Below are 16,264 nucleotides of genomic sequence, written 5' to 3'. Positions count from 1 at the left end.
TGGATTAATTACCTTTCACAGGAGAGCCCGGATAATCAGGGAAAGGACTCCTACTTAGACTCTACAGCTAAATGCAAAGTTTTAAAATATATATGTGAAATCTGTTTTCTTTATACACATTTTAAAAAGAACAGTAATTCTAATTTATTGATAAAATACAGCTAAATATCAACATTTCTAGGGGCTAGGTGATACTCAGATCATTAGAATAATTTAATGCATTTAACCTCATAATACCCAATGAGCTACTTCTATTGTCACAGATGGAAGAGCTAGGAAGTAGCAAAGTTGGAATCAGAATGCAAGCAGTCAGAATCTTAATGCCGAGATGATTCTTATAATATACCCAGCACTCCCTTCAGGTATTTTATATGTGATAATTCATTTAATACAATCCATCACCTTTATTTCATATGCGCTATTATAAATACCATAAATCAATTATTAACTTGTAGATAGGAAAAATACACTACACAAAGATCATATACGTACAGAAAATATAACAACATTTTGTAATTAATTGTAGCAAAAATACCAGGTCAAACCATTTTCTGAAGGGGACACAGACTGTACCAGCAGAGGGGCTCTTGACTTAATTGTGACCAACACCTTAGTGAAGAGGAGTCTGGGACTCGAATCATTTCCAACTACTATTCAGAAGTCCAGTACAAAATTGTACTTGCAAACATATCTATACAAATGGATGGCATAGATATCTATGTATTACATACATATCTAGTAGGTATATATCTAGCTACCTATAAATACATAGATAGACATACATATATGTAGATAGGCTCATATATTTTCATATCCATAGATATTTATAGATACATACAAATAGCTTAATCTAGTCAGAAATCTAGGCAAGCAATACATCCTTAGAGAATTCAATGATTTCTGAGCATGTTTAAAGAAAACCAAAACAGTAACAACAGCAACATCACAAACACACACACATACACACCTAGCACTGCATCTGAACTTAGTAGAAGACAGACAAACTAAAATTTGTTGAGGGCTTAATTTTGTGTCAAGAACAACTTAAGGCACGTCATCCTAATTGATTTCAATTGTTAGTTACATAAAACCATGTCTATTTAATCTAAATCTAAGAAATTTTCTTTCAACATCGGGAGCTGACCTTCCAGGGGCCAAAATTGAATGACAAGAGGAATGCTGTTGAAAGTATAGGATTTTAAGAAGAAATAATTTTATGTTAAGTTATAGCTTAAAACCAATGAGTGAGAGAGGTTGGTGTGCCTTAATGGGGAGATGCTTTCAGGAATCCCAGCACAAGGAACATGTTGCAAAGTATCTTGGTCAAAGAGACTCAGGACAACATGGGCATTATGGAGACACAGCATGAGTCTCAATAGTGTTAAGAGCAGACTTGAGCATTGCTGAGACAGAACTGGGCTATTCTGCCTGATTGGCATCTAAAGACCTCACATTGTCAAGAATAGGCAGAAAAAAAGGAAACCCATACCTGGATCAGAGAAATAGAGTGATGCTCAGAGACATGAAAATAACAAACATCTCCACAGCAGTCCAATGATGTGCTGTGACAGCTCACGCTTTGGCGTTTTCAGACTCAAATCTCGAAAGGATATGGCCACCCTTTCAGCTGAACTGATGGTGACTAATTACACTCTGCCTATGCTTCTACTCAATTAGGTGGCTTTTAAAATATCATGCTGACAGGCAAGTTTCACAGCAATAATAACTCAATATTTTGATAAAAATCTTTTCTGAACACCACAAGTACTTCACTGGCCTGTCTTTCTTAGGTAGCATGGGCTTGAAATAAAGGGAAGCTGATATTGAAGTGAGTTATTCAATCGTCCAGGTAAGCATAAAAAGAATACCTTTGGAGGGTTAGTTATAAAAATATGATTGTTTTCTTACTGTTCTTTTATTAAATAAACCAAAAGACCTCTCAAGGTGGCAAATGGTTCAATGTACCTTTTGTCTGGAGAATCCTGCCATCACGGAGAGAGAAGCTAGGCTCCATCACTGAACTAGCATTGATTCTGTGGCCAAGCATTGGATTTCTCTTGGCTTCTGTTTCTCTCTCTGAAAAACAAGCAAGGTTATATCTATTTAATAGGGTTTCGAGGTAATTCTAAATCTAAACTCATCTGGGTGTGTGGTTTTTCACTTTTTCCAGAGCCTTGACTGGGATCATATGATGACTACACATCCTGTGAAAACTGTGCTTTTAATTCTAATGTCAACCCTGAAAGATGAAAAGGAGAGATTGTTTTAAGAATAATTTGTTTAGATGAGCATGCACTTACATAAGATTTTAAAATTTATTCTTGTAATTCCTAAAACTAATAATGCTAAAATGTTCCCCCTGTTTTGAAAACAATATAGTGCTTAAAATCTGTGGAAGTTTTTTATGTATATTTGAGACTTCACACAAACAGATTTTAGACAAAGCTTCATTTGTGTAGATGACTAGATATTTCTCTATATATGTTTTGATCATTGTATATACTTAGTGATGTATCTGGAGTAATGAGATAATTAGGTATCTACAAGATAGTGCTGGCACAAAATACACAGTCAGAAAATGTACATCAGTGAATTTCAGCAGGAAATAGTAGCTGAAAGAAACCATTTTATTTCAATATAAGGCTATTTAGTTTTTAACAGGCTAACTGTATCAAGCATGCCTATTTTTTGGGTCCTTAATTCTCTTCTTCAGCAACTATGATGTCTCATAGCATTTCAAATCTGTCAGTAAATACTAGGGTATTCTATTGGTCTCTAGACCTATTAGAAACACCTGAGTCATCACTTCACCTCTGACTGTTTTTTGCTATGGAGTCTACATCAAAAATTATTGCTGACTTTTACCACAACTGTCACTTTTAGTCTCTCTTAGTGCATCAGTTGTGAAAATATATGACAGTGAATTTCTAAATCACAATCTTCTAGTTTTCAAACTCAAGAAGTATCTTCTTTCACTCAATCAAAAATTACATCTTCCTTTCTCTTCTAAAGAAATATTTGGAAGCCTGATGCTACATGAAACCTACAGTAGCCTTTAATCCTTCTAAACTTAGAGCCCAGAAAATTTCTTAAAATACAATGGTGGCTTACATCTCAGTATGGCACCAAGCATTTATCTCCTCTCTCTTTTCAGATACATCACACTGATACTAAAGCAACAGACAGACACAAACCCACGGTAGCAAAGAGAATGAGAATGCAACCATCCATAAGCAAGAATTTCATAAAATGCCTATAATAGACAAAAACGGGTAAGTTTGAAAACTTCAAAAAAAGATGGAGAAACTCAAAACCAAGAATACTAATAAATTGGAACAGTCAATGCTCTTTCACATATGTCCATGAAGAACACTCTAAAGTGGTGTAGCAGATTAAGCCAACACCTGCAGTCCCATGAGCACCACTTCGAGTTCCAGCTGCTCCACTTTCCATCCCTTAGCTCCCTGCTAATGTGTCTGGGATAGGCAGATGTCCCAAGGGCTTGGGCCTCTGTACCCATGTGGAAGACCCAGATGAAGCTCCTGACCCAGCTATGGGCACTGCAGCTATTTGGGGAATGGACCAGCTGATGAAAGATCTTTCTCTTTCTCTCCTTTTCTCCATCTGTAATTCTGACTTTCAAATAAATAAATAAATCATTAAAAAATACAGTGAAATATCCTTGGGGTTATAGATGGGTTGTCGTCTTCTAGACATGCTAAATAAATTAACTGTGAAGAAGCAGGGCAGTCAGTTTAAAAATTAGCACCCAGAGCAAATTCCTCATCTTTCTGACATGTAAGACTCCCAATAATTTTGATTTCCCATTCTTTCCCATAATTGATTCTTTATCTTCAACAATTCCCATCTACATACACAGGACTACAGACAATTTTTTAATGTTACTAATGATGGTACCAGAAAAAGTGAAACATGCACAACAGAGACAACAGTTAAAAGTGCAAAAGATAAAATAGAGGTAAAGAAGGGTGCATACTTATTGCAGCTCAATTCACAATAGCACAGTTCCAGCTGTTGTGGCCAACTGGGGAGTGAGCCATCGGATAGAATACCTCTCTCTCTCTCTCTCTCTCTCTCTCTCTGCCTCTCCTCTCTCTGTGTAACTCTGACTCTCAAATAAATAAATAAATCTTTAAAAAATAAAAAATAGCTAATATATAGAATCAACCCAGATGTCCATCAACTGATGACTGGACAAAGAAAATCAGATATATACATTCTATGGAGTATTACTCAGCCATAAAAAGAATGAAATCCAGTCTTTTGAAAAAAAAAGGGATGCAGCTGGAAACCACTATACTTAGTGAAATGAGCCAATCCCAAAAAGACAAATACCATGTGTTTTCCCTGATCTGTTGTAACTAATAGAGTACAAAAAATGCAATGTGTATGAGTGAAATTGACATTTTGAGAACTGATTACTGTTTATAGTCCTTGTCCCTACTGTTGAAGAACAGTGTTTTTTCTTCTATTTGTTAAATTTTTACTTAGTGGAGGGTTAAGCTGATGATCATAAAATAAGCTGAAAGTATGTCCTTTTAAAAATTGAAATAATAAGAAAGGAAGGAGGAGGAAGATGGGAGCATGGAAGGGAGGGAGAGAAGGAGGGAAGAGTGAGAACTATCATTATGCTCCTAAATCTGCATATAGGAAATACATGATTTTTTTTCATCTTGTAGAAATTTAAAAATTATTTTTAAAAAGGGGAGGGAGAGGAAGAGAAAAAGATACAGTGACAGGATTGGTCTTTAAAGAGAGGAATGAGAAGGTACTGCAACCAGAAACCTAGAAAAAGGTGCTGTAAAAAGTAAAAAGACAAAAAAAAATCTCGGCGCTGTGGTGTGGTGGGTAAAGCTGCCGCCTGCAGTGCCAGCATCCAGCAGGGACGCCGGTTCATGTTCCAGCTGCTCCACTTCCGATCCAGCTCCATGCTATGGCCTGGGAAAGCAGTGGAAGATGGTCCAAGTCCTTGGGCCCCTGCACTCGAGTGGGAGACCTGGAAGAAGCTCCTGGCTTCGGATCGGCACAGCTCCAGCCACTGCGGCCAATTGGGGAGTGAATCAACAGATGGAAGACTTCTCTCTCTCTCTCTGCCTCTCCTTCTCTCTCTGTGTAACTCTGACTTTCAAATAAATAAATCTTTTAAAAAAATAAAAATAAACTCTTGGAAACATAAAAATTGCTCAATTCTGGGGAGTAAACCAGTGGAAAGAGGATCTCTCTCTCTCTCTCTTTCTCTTTCTCTCTCCAACTCTTTCAAAATAAAAATATAGTTTTAAAAAATCAATGGGTGGGGCTGGCACCATGGCTTACTTGGTTAATCCTCTGCCTGCGGTGCTGGCATCCCATACAGACACCAGGTTCTAATCCCAGTTGCTCCTTTTCCAGGCCAGCTCTCTTCTGTGGCCCGGAAGGGCAGTGGAGGATGGCCCAAGTGCCTGGGCCCCTGCACCCTCATGGGAGACCAGGAAGAAGTACCTGGCTCCAGATTTTGGATCTTCGGATCGGCGCAGTGCCAGCCGTGTTGGCCATTTGGGGAGTGAACCAACAGAAGGAAGACCTTTCTCTCTCTCTCAGTCTATAACTCTACCTGTCAAATAAAAAAAAATTTTAAAAAAATTTTAAAATCAATGGATATAATAATAAATCAAGCAACTCAGAGAATAGAACAAAAATATTGAAACAAAAATCCAGTTATACCTTTTTGAAATAATATAATTATTTTCATTTTCAATTTTTAGAATAAATTTGTAGACAAAGTATGACCTATGACATACTTTATTATCATTACTGGACAAAATATATGTATATCATCTTTGCCAAAATAAGAGAAAAGTTGAAACTGACCTAAGATAGAAATGATGAAGGAAAGGTAGAGATAAAAAAAAAAAAAGTATAGAAACACTGATGTCATTATTTTCATAGTGAGAGATCAATATATACTATCAATTATGATACAACAAAAAATGTTGTCTTAATATTATTGGTGGGAGGCACAAAACTGACCTATGAAAAAACTAAGAGTGATTTTCAGTAGAGAAGGGGAGGAGGGAGATACAAATCAGCATTATTAAGCTAAATCCTTGCCTACTGTAATAGACATAATATTGACAAAGGAAAATTATAATACACTGATTAAAGAATTAAGCAAGATACAAAGAAACAGATACAAAGAAACAGAAAAACACCCCACGTTCATGGATTGGAAGAATAAATATCATTAAACTGCCCATATGTCCCAATACCATTTATATATTCAATGTAATCTCTATTAAAATACTGATGGCATTTTTCAGAGAGCTAGAAAGAACACTACTAACATTTGTGTGAGACCACAAAAGGCCCCAAATAGCCAAAGCAATTTTCAGTGGGAAGAACAGGACACGAGGCAGGCATCACACTATCTGATATGAAAGTATATTACTAATCTATAGCAATTATAGTAGCATGGAAATGTCCTAAAAACAGACCCATGACCAATGCATCAGAATAAACACCCCAGAAGTAAACTCAAGTATATTCAACCAACTGATCCTTGATAAACGTGCTAAGAACATGCACTGGGACCGCTGCCGCGGCTCAATAGGCTAATCCTCCACCTAGCGGCGCCGGCACACCGGGTTCTAGTCCTGGGCGGGGTGCCGGATTCTGTCCCGGTTGCCCCTCTTCCAGGCCAGCTCTCTGCTGTGGCCCGGGAGTGCAGTGGAGGATGGCCCAAGTCCTTGGGCCGTGCACCCACATGGGAGACCAGGAGAAGCACCAACGGAAAAGGAAGACCTTTGTCTCTCTCTCTCTCACTGCCCACTCTGCCTGTCAAAAAAAAAAAAAAAAAATGCACTGGAAAAAAAGGACAGTTTTTTTTTTTTTTCAATAAATGGTTCTGGGAAAAAAATGGATATTCACATGCATACATTTTGATGTTTACTCATGCTTTGACAGCTTCCTAAAAGCACTTCTGAGAGCCAGCATTTAGTTCAGTGGTTAAGCACCCACATCCTATATTGGAATACCTAGATTTGATACCTGCTAAAACAGACCCTGAGAGGTAGCAGTAACTATTAGAGCAACTTGGTTCCTACAACTCATGTGAGAGACCTGGATTGATTTCCTAGCTATGGCCCCAGTCCACAGCTGTTGTGGGCATATAGGAAATGGACCAACTGATGAGATCTCTATTTCTCTCTCTGTCTCCCCCCTTCTTCTATGATTCTCAAATAAACAATTTTTAAGAAAAGAGGTTCTAGTTATGGGTTCCTGTGTCAACTGTAGTTTTACTGAGCTCAGAAACTGCTAAAAATTCTCTCATTATAATTTTACTCTTCATTTTCACATCATTCTTTGACAAAAAAAAATTCATTTTTATTCATTATGTGTATTGGGTTGGCTTGTTTACATATCATAAAAGTATTACACACTCAATACAGTAACACTAGAAAATACTGAAAAATAAAAAATGAAAAGGATTTTTTATCCTACTTTTGGAAATAATCATTATTAAAATTTTGGTGATATCTTCCAAATTGTATTAATACACATATACTTTTATTAAAAATATGCATATAATTCCCATGTACTTTTGTAGTGGGCTTAGCACTTTGTTGTGACTATTCTCAAGTTAGTAAATACATTTCTCCAAAATATTCTGAGTCACAAAATGTTCTATTTAGTGTCTGTTTCACACTTTAGCCAATTCCTTGATGTTGGGCATTTTAGTTGTTTCCAGTTTTCAACCAATAATGTATTGATGAATATCTTTAAACATACATCTTTGTACACATCTCTGAGACTTTCTCAATTACATTATTAAATAAAAAAGCTCTGGATCAAAGACCCTGCATGTGAACTCCTATTGCAATACAGAGGGTTAAGCAGCCACTTACAACACCAGCATCAAGTCCCCACTGCTCCACGTCTAATCTAACTTCCTGTTAATGCTCCTGAGAAAACCACGGATGATGGCCCAAGTACTTGTGTCCCTGCCAGCCACGTGGGAGACATGAATGGTGCTCTGGGCTCCTGGCTTTGTCCTGGCCCAGCCCTGGTTATTGCAGCCATTTAGGGAGTGAACCAGTAAATAGATATTTCTCCCTTTCTCTCTCTCTTTCTCTCTGTCTCTCTGCCTTTCAAATAAAGAAATAATTTTTTAAAAGACTATGCATACTTTAAGTCTTTCTTAAAATGTTTTACTTAAATTTTTTCGAATTCATTTTAATCCACAATTAATAAAGAGATTGATCTGTTCATTCTTCTTTTGAGATTTGCTCATATTAAATAAAACATTTTGAGATCTACACATAGTAAAAAAGGACTGAAAGGAAATAAACCAAAATGTCTATATTGGATTTTTGATAATGTGATTATGGATGATTTTGTTGTTTAACCTTTGAATGATTTTCCAAACTTTCTTTGATATAATATTACTTCTTAATTAAAATTTGTGCATATTTAAAATCTCAATTATCAGCATTACTGGGTGTGATGCATACTATGTCAGTTTTCTTCCACATGTAACTTCCCCTTTTGCCTCAATCAGACCTGCCTAAGAATCTTTGAAAACACCGCTTTCGATTCTGCCTAAATCCACCACAATCTCTGTTCAGCCATTGCCAACTGGACAGCAAAAGGCTCATCACCCCAAGAGAAGCAAGTCACAGACCTGGCTTAGCCAATCGGATTTATTCTCTATACTGAGATATACAAACTGCTGTGGTTATGGAGCGTTAAGCAATGTTCGCAAGTAAGAAACATCTGGGAATAGACAGAGGAAGCCAAACTGCAAAGGGAAATGGAGGGATATACCCAGAAAGACAGAAACACAAGACCAGGAGGCTGACGCCGTGGCAACCCATAGGGGCACTGGTTTGAGTCCCGGCTGCTCCACTTCCAATCCAGCTCTCTGCTATGGCCTGGGAAAGCAGCTGAACATGGCCCAAGTGCTTGAACCCCTGCACCCGCAAGAGAGACCCATAAGAAGCTCCTGGCTCCTGGTTTTAGATCGGCACAGCTCCAGACAGACATTGCGGCCATTTGGGAAGTGACCCAGCAGATGGAAGACCTCTCTCTCCCTCTCTCTGCTTCTGCCTCTCTGTACCTCTGCCTTTCAAATAAATAAATAAATAAATCTTTAAAAAAAGAAAAAAAGAAACACAAGACCAGGTGGCCTCCAAAAGACAGAGATACTTCAATTCCTGATTTCTCATTCTCACAGCCCAGAGAGTTTCTTTTCGGCCATACATGATATTTATAAAATGGTCATTGCCCTTTTTCAAAAAAAAATAGAAAAATGGGGTACACACACATGCATGTATACACAAACATGAACACTTCAAAAAGTTTGTGGAAAATGGAATTAAAAGAAATTTATTTGGGACAAAGTGATTTTAAAATCAATACATAATTTTTTATAATATGCTTTTTCATGAATTTTTTAAGTTTGTATGGATTTTGTAGGCAAGAATTTCAAAAATTTTTGTACCAATAGAAAACTATCAATTCATTTTCTATTAACTTTTTAAAGTGTACTCATATCTGTGTGGGTTTTTGAGTTTTTGTTCTTTGGGACCACAGAAAGCTCACTAAGGACAATGTGTGACAACCAATGTCCTAACAAGTTTGGTGTGAAAACACTGATATTCTAAACCTTGAGATGCATAAAGGTGGTCCACGGACCTCATTCCAACCTCAACCATCTTCTGCTAGGCCACAAAATGTTTTTATGAATCTATACAAGCTTTTATATATTGGGAGATTTTACATAAATTCTGTGCCTTTATGTTCTTTGAAAATATTTCATAGTTGGTTCTTCATCAAACCCACATATCTGAGAGGCCTAAACTGGCTATTATTTGAGCAGTTGTTGACCCTTTTGGATCTACCATGCTACCTGCAGCTCACATTCTACAACCCCTAGGAGGTACCTGCATAGGCACCTTGCCTGCCTAGCTATGTTCCTTTCCTTTACCATTGAGGGAACCACAAGAGTTAAAAGTTCCTGACCCCCTTGTATAAAAGACCTACTCTGAATTTCCCCCCTCTCCTTTGCATACTTGAAGGGTTGGTCCCTGGGTTCTTCACAAGAGATCACAGGCAATGCTCACTCCAGCTCCTGTATTCCCACCAGAGTATACTTTTGAACTAAAGTTAATGGCTTGTCATTACAGGGTGTTGGTGGTGCCTGAGGAACAGGCATTTCATCTCCCTCAGCAGTACATCTGTGGCAAAGGATAAAAGCCAGCAAAATCAAACATTGCCTTATTTTTCCAGGAAACCTTCCTTTTACTAAATTAGAAACACCATTTTGGAAAATCTTTTTTTTAATTTTTCGGCAGAATGAGTCTTTGTCATGACATCGTTATCCCAAATACCATACATAAGCCACAAGATTGGAGGTTTTGATGAAGAATCTGATCCAAACATTACAATTATTAAACTTCAGTTATGAAACTGTCTGGATTACAACATTTATTAGATGGGCTTTACTTTTTTTTTATTTTTGACCCTTAAAACTAGTTTTGAAGAAGCAATGAGTCATATCTGCTGCTTCAGATGGGAGCAGACATGTGGCTGTTAGCACCTGCTGCTATTGAGCCTTCTTCAATCTTTAAGGTGCCCAGGAATAAATCAAGGGCAATATGTAGAAATGGTGGTCCTGAAAAGGAGATCTCGATTTCCAAGTCCTAAATTCGCAGCATCTGCTCACCCTAGGAGGAAGTTTGTGTGATAAGTGGATGCTTTTTGATGACTATTTGTGAAGAATTGGACCATTTTCTTTTACCCTTAATTTTTTGGAAACATTTGACCTAAACTATTAACATCTATCAAAAGGAGTCTTATCTGTAGCAAACAAGCACATCTGTAATAATAAAATCTTTGCTCTTGAGATTTGAATGAACTTTTCCAGCTTACCTCCTGAGGGCAGGAGATCAAACCCCGAATTGAACTAACTTCAGGCTAATGAATAAAGTGCACCTTTTCTCTGTAAAAGGCCAGGTTTGTTTAAGATAGAAGGAACAGAAATCAACATCTTCCACTAGTGACGATAATATATTTCTCTGCAGATGTGGTTATAATTTTGAATTTCAAATACAAAGTCTTATCAGAGTTCAGCCAAGCTTTAACTGTAATCATTATTATGCATCCTTTAACCAGGCTAATTGTAATTTTTCTTAATAGTCACAATAACAATATGGATAATATCCATTTATCCAATTCATCATTTTTTGAAGTCTCAATCGGAAACAAGGAAAGATTGGTGAGCTAATCCAGCACAGAATGCCTCTCTCCAACAAGAATACTGGATGTGAACGTATCTGATTTGAGATTGTAATTAAATATACATCTGAAAGCCACTTCACAAGAGTCTGGAGAAAGCTGAACCTTCTCATTCTTTTGTCCTGGCAGTCTACAGCTGTAGTGCTCTAACATCGTACACTGAATATGGAGTGTCTGCTGGTACTTAGCAAGACTGAGATTTCCACAGGGCTTTAAATTATAACCCCATGTAAGTACAAGCTTTTTGCTAGGTATTTGTTTAATTTTTATCAAACTCTAAGAAATTAGAAGTTCCAGCAGATAAGGAGGAAACAGCCAGGAGTCCACTGGGATATGGCTCTGTGATCTCTGCCAGGTAATAACGGTAGAAACCTTCTGGTCTTACTTCAGGTCTCCAATGAGGTCTAAAGCCAAGCACCCCATCTTCACTCTACAAAGAATCTTCACCCTCAGAAAGCAACACTTGGGGCAAAATGTTAAGCCCATTTTATTACCAGTAGAGATCCAGTGATGAGAAATTATTAAGCCAATCCCTGATTTGCTGGTATACTAGAAAACAATCCTGACAAAACAGAGAGATACTTTTCAAAACTGCATGTTCACTCTTTCTTTCCCAAACATATTCCTTCATATTTGAAACATCAGATATCAAAGGGAGATTAAATCATAAAGTGTCATAATGTACACTTTAACTTGCTCAGTCTGAGAATGTTACAAGTGAATGAATTTTCAAAAAAAAGAAATTCACCCCATTGAGATTCAACTTTCTTAAAACATATCAGATAGAGACATAAATTACAAATCATATGTCATACAATATATAAAGTATACCTTTACATATTATACAAATTATACAAATTATATGCATAAATTATAACTATAAACATCTTTTTGACATTTAAAATAGAATATACTGAACATGCCTACCTCTGGATCACACAGGGGTCTTAGCAGGAACACGTGTACATGTGACACTCTTAGTATCCTAATATTGCCATGCATGTTGACTAAGCTTTTAACGTCTTTTTTTCATTTTTAGTTGAGTATTATCCCAGGGTTATGGATCTAGAGATTCACCTTAGTGACCTAAAATCCTCTTGTTCTAACTCCTTATTTCAAATCTACCATGAACAAATTAGACTGGATGTTTGTTGTCTGGGTGTATGTGTGTCTAAGTATTACATGATTGTAAATCCTCCTTGGACTCTTCCATGTGTGTAGTGCAGGCCTCTAGAGACTGAGCATTACAGCCATGCTTTTGACTGTTCAAGAGTTCTCTTTCTTTCCCTGGCTCTTAGCTAAACTTGCAATGGTTGATGTGGCTGCTTAAGTGACATCCTGATAAATAAGGCATTAATGGGCCATGAAATTACATAAATTATATTCAACTGAAAGCTTAAGGAAACAATTCAAGTTTCAAGACTTATTGCCTTCCCCAAAACATGCAGCCTTGGTGTGCAAGAAAAATAAAATAATACTGAGCACAAAGCATCATTTAATACAAAACAGCAAATTATTAATTGGGGATCACAGATATTTGGAGAGAGAAATAAAAGGTAGCATATTAAACAACTCTTTTCATATGACACTTCAAAGAATTATACCAATCACATAAGTCCCAGGTGGAGTTTGTTCACTTGTTCCCTTGGGGCCCCAGCTGGAGACTGTGCTTCTGGAAGTTCAAGGAGTCCTAGTCCCCTCCCCCTTTGTTTTTACATTTTTCACAGTTAATTCTGTCCCAGAGTTGAAAACCACAAGGAATAACCCTTCCACAGTCTAACCTCCAGGAACTCCCTTCCTCTAATTATATTAATATTCCTCTTCTTCCCTCTTCTTCATTTCTGACTCTGTTGTACATTTCACCCTCTCTTTTTCCTTTTTATCTTGACCCTTATAGCTAGTAGAGAGGGGGCATGATGAACATGATGAACAACAGGAATGAACATCAGGCTAAGACAATACAAAACAGAAAGCAAGGAACAAAGGACTGGATTCTAAAACTTGTACAAAATCGTTGAGAAAAAATGCAGTTTTTCTATAATTGCTATGATATCAGGATGTAAATCAGTTTGGCCCTATAATAGTAGACATTTGGCCCAGCTGTTAGGATGCCACTTGTAACACCCACATCCTCTACCAGAAAGCCTGGGTTCCAGTTCTTGCTCTGCTTCCGATTCAAGTTTCCTGCTATTTTGAATCTTGGGAAGCAGCAGGTGACAGCTCAAGCAGTTGGGTCCCTGCCACTCAGGTGGGAGACCCAGACTAAGTTCCCAGCTCCTGGATTTGGCCTAGCCCCATCTCAGCTGTTGTATTCATCTGGGAAGTGAAGCAGCAGATGGTAGATCACTGTCTCTTTCTCTTTCAAATAAAATTTTAAACCAAAAAAAAAAAAAACTTAAAAAATCTAGCAGTAAGATACTTTGGTTTCCTAAGGCACTGCTTAAATTTTCTTTGCTCAAAATTAATATACCCATAATTCTTTGCCTTTCCACACATTTCCTCTTTAGCAATTATTTCCTCCTAATTCTTGGTATAGTTCATTATTTTTTACCTGCTAACATCTCACTAGATTTAAGTTCCTTGAGTAAAAGAATTCATAATTCCTAACCATTACATATAAATATGTATATATTTAATTAACTTGATGCTGTTTATACACAGTAATAATGATAATAATACACTATATTTATTTGTGTTTTCAGTACACTTTTATATCCAAGATCTTAAACATACATCAAGCCAATGGTTTAATGGAAACAAAATAGACATTTATTAATTTGCCTGCCAGAATTAATTTCCTTTATTTCTGATAACAACATTCTGATATTCCTTGAAGAAAGATCTCTAATGTTATTTAACACCACATTGTATAGGTGACACTAACTCCAGCCCTGACTCCAGAAGTGGTGAAATGATGGATGCGGTCTATCAGAGCACTCACATGGACTCTGAGGACTGCTTCAGGAATGAACATCAGGCTAAGACAATACAAAACAGAAAGCAAGGAACAAAGGACTGGATTCTAAAACTTGTACAAAATCGTTGATAAAAATGCAGTTTTCCATAATTGCTATGATATCAGGATGTAAATCAGTTTGGCCCTATAATAGTAGAACCAACAGGGAGGGCAGGCAGAACTGAGGGAAGAAAAATATAAAATTCTTGATGACATTACATGAATCCTTGGATCCAGCCAAACATAAAGCCTACATAGGACATTTTTTGTTAAGTGACCCAAGACATTTCCTTTTACCATAAAGCCATTTGAATGGTTTTTCTCTGAAAAAGAAAGAGTCCTGACTAATCCAAAGACTAATATCACTGAGAATTAAGGTGGTTCTATGATATATCTAAGTTCTTTTGGGACCTGGACTGGTTTTCAAGGAGAGCCTCTTCCAACACCCTCCTCTCACTCATGGAAAGTAAATTGCAAAGGGTTTCAAGGACATGCTAATCTTTCCTCTCTACCATCCACCCCAACTGTTACTTTTTCTCAACATGGCACTGGAAAATACTAACACCTCCCGGCAACACTCAAATCAGAAATCAGAATCAGAAAACAGCTTTCAAAATAAGTAAGTTGGTGAGGTTAAAAAAAATTCAGTATTGATGTGAATTTATTTTACATAATTCAAAGAAGTCTACCAAATACTGAAAGCTCTCAAAATTTTCCTTCCCCATAGTATGGGTGAATATAATCTCCCATGTTCCTCTCTACAGTTGTTTCCCTCATGTTAACACGATTAGTCTTTCCCTCCAGATCCACACTCACCTTCCAGATCCAGGTGAGTCACTGCACTGTGTGACAAGACAAGAAATGATTCACACAGAATGGATTTTTCAAATGTCATGAACTGGGACAAATAAATTAGACAGATCAAAACCTGCCTATGCTAAATAACTCAGCAGCTGAAGGTTCTGGCAATTCAGGAAACTCTCAGTAGTTGGGAGTTTAAGATCTCTGCCCCAGGCATAAGGAGGTTTGCTTCAGCTGTGTCAACAATACCTACCCATTACCAGCCAAAAATACTGGTCACTGTATACTCACCTGGATTCTTTCACAGAATAGAGCTTAATAAAAAAGGAGAAAGGAAAACAGCTCTGGAGGATCATGTGAAGTGTTGGCTACCATAGATGGTAGGAGTAGGATCTGTCCTCCTTATTGTGGAAAAGGTCAAGATCAGATTTATCAGCACAAGTCAACTTAAAGAGGTCACTGAGCTCTTGAGATTAATTTTGTTTTGCTCATCATTTGCCCATTACACACACACACACACACACACACACAGAGTCAATCATCATTACCTGTAGATTCATGGTTCTGTATTTGCAGACTTGCCTACTTGCTAAAATCTACTTTTTATCCCAAATCAACATCCACGTGCATTCACAGACACTCACAGAGTGGCAAACAATTTAGTTGCCCACCTACAAGGCCAGCTGAAATAAACAAGGCCCCACACACTCTGCCTTCTTGTAGCTCTTCTACCATAAACAAATGTGATTTCCTTGGTCTGTTTAGTGCCACGTTTTTCACACTTTTATGCTTTTTTTGGTGGTGATTTCATCATTGAAAATTTGCCTCAAGAATAGTGTTGAAGTGCTCTGATGTTCTTAAGTGCAAGAAGGCTGCAATATTCCTTACAGAGAAGATACACGTGTTGTATAAGCTTCATTCAGGCATGAGTTACAGTGCTCTTGGTTGTGAGTTCAACATTAATCATTCACACACATATTAAATAAACTGCAACATAAAGCAAAGTTATGTATTGACCAACAGACAAAAAGGTTGTGACCAGAAGTTGTAAAAACGACTGCATCATCATCATTAAATTCCCAGGACCTTTAGTTTGTTAGGGTTGTAATAAGTGGCTAATATCATTGCTTATTTATTTTTAATTTTTATCTTTTTCTAAAACATTTATTTATTTGAAAGGCAGAGTTACAGAGAGGGAGACAATGAAAGAGAGAG

At 37.2% G+C, this 16,264-nt stretch overlaps 1 long non-coding RNA gene across 2 annotated transcripts in view; it reads right to left on the bottom strand.

Moving 5' to 3' along the window:
* LOC127484266 (uncharacterized) overlaps positions 1 to 16,264 on the bottom strand; it is a 453,346-nt gene that overhangs the window by 375,294 nt on the left and 61,788 nt on the right. For both annotated transcript variants that reach the window (XR_016222206.1, XR_016222205.1), the window contains exon 2: positions 1,966 to 2,076. This is a non-coding gene — a long non-coding RNA (uncharacterized LOC127484266). The remainder of the gene's footprint in view (positions 1 to 1,965; positions 2,077 to 16,264) is intronic.

The sequence above is a fragment of the Oryctolagus cuniculus genome, chromosome 15 (assembly GCF_051225735.1).
Source record: "Oryctolagus cuniculus isolate XC-2025 breed Fujian yellow rabbit chromosome 15, ASM5122573v1, whole genome shotgun sequence".
Lineage (NCBI taxonomy): Eukaryota > Metazoa > Chordata > Mammalia > Lagomorpha > Leporidae > Oryctolagus > Oryctolagus cuniculus.
Note: the sequence above shows the minus strand (reverse complement) of the source record. Positions and strands in the feature narration are given on the sequence as shown.